We start from the raw sequence: 2,352 nt of genomic DNA, 5'->3' as shown, positions 1-2,352 counted from the left end.
AGGCTTTTTTTTTTTTTCTTTTTTTGAGATGGAGTTTCGCTCTTGTTGCCCAGGTGGGAGTGCAATAGCACCATCCCGACTCACTGCAACCTCCGCTTCCCTGGTTCCAGCAATTCTCCTGTTCAGCCTCCCAAGTAGCTGAGATTCCAGACATGCACCACCACGCCCAGATAATTTCTTTTTAACTTTTAGTAGAGACTGGGTTTCTCCATTTTGTCCAGGCTGGTCTCAATCTCCTGACCTCAGGTGATCTGCCCGCCTCTGCCTCCCAAAATGCTGGGATTAATGGTGTGAGCCACTATACCCAGCCCCTTTTTTTTTTTTTTTAAATTGTTGTTGTTTATAATTTCAACTTTTGTTTTAGATTCAGGCGATACACGTGCAGGTGTTTTTTACATGGGCATATTGCGTGATGCTGATGTTTAAGGTACCATGGATCCCGTCACCCAGGTAGTGAGCATAGTACCCCCTCTAAAGTATTTTTGGAGGTTTCTAGAATTGTGTCTTGGGAATTTTCTCGTGGCACGTTTGTATCAGTTTACTTACCTGATGTCACCGAATTTTTTGACTGCTGTGTGCTTTGTTGCTTTGTGGAGTAAAGGCTTTGTCAGCAGTCGCTGTGATAAAGCTGGAACAACTGGGCTGGACCCGAGGGATGTTTTCCTTCCAGTGTCCACGGCACATTTGCCTGGGTTTGGCAAGTGTGGGAAGGCGGACTAGCGGCAGGACTCATGGACAGTGAAATCTCTGGGAGTCCTGGGTGCTATATTTTTAGGAAAGGCACTTATCAGAGGCCAAAGGCTTTTGTATTTTGGCACGAGATGCTTGGGGCAATCTGAAAGCTGCAAAACTAAGGGACGGTTATACCCACAAGAGGATCTTAGAGAAACGGGTAGCTTGCTCTTTCAACCTTGGTGAAGGGGCCTTCATGTTTCCGGTGGATGGTACCTGCCCTCCAAACCAGGTGGGATATGCTAATGTACCTTTCATCTCTAAAGTTCCACTTGCATTTTTACATGTTTCTTCCACTGCTTCCAGAAATAAGAGGGAGCTGGGATTACAAGTGGTGACCTTAAGACGTGTGGCCAGAGAGGCGTCACCTTCTGACCCCGGTTTGTTTGCTTGCTTTTCTCAGGGACCTGATGCCCAGAACCCTGGACGGGCAGATCACCATGGAGAAGACGCCCAGTTACTTCGTCACGCGGGAGGCTCCCGCGCGCATCTCGGCCATGTCCAAGGACACCAAGCTCATCGTGGTGGTGCGGGACCCGGTGACCAGGGCCATCTCAGACTACACACAGACGCTTTCCAAGCGGCCCGACATCCCCACCTTCGAGAGCTTGACGTTCAAAAACAGGACGACGGGCCTCATCGACACGTCGTGGAGCGCCATCCAGATCGGCATCTACGCCAAGCACCTGGAGCATTGGCTGCGCCACTTCCCCATCCGCCAGATGCTCTTCGTGAGCGGCGAGCGGCTCATCAGCGACCCGGCCGGCGAGCTGGGCCGCGTGCAGGACTTCCTGGGCCTCAAGCGGATCATCACGGACAAGCACTTCTACTTCAACAAGACCAAGGGCTTCCCCTGCCTGAAGAAGGCGGAGGGCAGCAGCCGGCCCCACTGCCTGGGGAAGACCAAGGGCAGGACCCACCCTGAGATCGACCGCGAGGTGGTGCGCAGGCTGCGCGAGTTCTACCGGCCTTTCAACCTCAAGTTCTACCAGATGACCGGGCACGACTTTGGCTGGGATTGAACAGACCAGGGCTGTGTACCTTACCCACGTGGCTTATCTATTGACAGAGATTATATGTATGTAAAATGTACAGAAATCTATTTTATAATAATTTATTTTTAATTCATAAGCAATTAATTCACTAAGCTGCCTAGCCACACTCTAGAGAGTTAGCTTCATAATCTGTTAACATTCCAAAGTGTTTAACTCTAAAATTTTGTTCTCTTCCTCACAATTGATGGTGCTTCCATTTTTTTCTTCTCCCCTACCTGTTATATTTAAAACGAAGAAAAGCACAACTTGAGATTTTTGTTGTTACGGGTATTCAGCCTTCAGTCACCGTCTGAGTTCTCCAGTTGCTGCCTCCTTGTCTTGTCTTGGGTCTCCCATTCCAGCTTCCCTGTCTCTTTCTGCCTGTGTACCTCATAGGAACGCTGAGCTGCCTCAACAGGGCTGTACTCTGAAGGGCAGACTTCATGTAGCAGCCTCCTTGCAGATGTGGTGTTGGGTCCAGTGATGTATAGCCTGAAAGCCACAGCGCTAGGGTTCTGTCCCCACTTCCATTCAGCACATGAAGGAATCTCTCACTCCCTTTACAAGGACATCCACATCCCCCCCC

General features: G+C 50.0%; 1 pseudogene across 1 annotated transcript in view; it reads left to right on the top strand.

Annotated features, from left to right (window-relative positions):
- LOC105505450 overlaps window positions 1-2,333 on the top strand; it is a 31,785-nt pseudogene extending 29,452 nt beyond the window's left edge. Inside the window, exons 2-3 of the transcript XR_001000749.1 lie at window positions 602-703; window positions 1,078-2,333. The product of XR_001000749.1 is annotated as a heparan sulfate glucosamine 3-O-sulfotransferase 3B1 pseudogene (transcript). The remainder of the gene's footprint in view (window positions 1-601; window positions 704-1,077) is intronic.
- Window positions 2,334-2,352: the final 19 nt, after the last annotated feature.

This window comes from Colobus angolensis, unplaced genomic scaffold, assembly GCF_000951035.1.
Source record: "Colobus angolensis palliatus isolate OR3802 unplaced genomic scaffold, Cang.pa_1.0 Scaffold125, whole genome shotgun sequence".
Lineage (NCBI taxonomy): Eukaryota > Metazoa > Chordata > Mammalia > Primates > Cercopithecidae > Colobus > Colobus angolensis.
The sequence above is the reverse complement of the archived record's forward strand: the minus strand, read 5'-3'. Positions and strand labels throughout refer to the sequence as shown.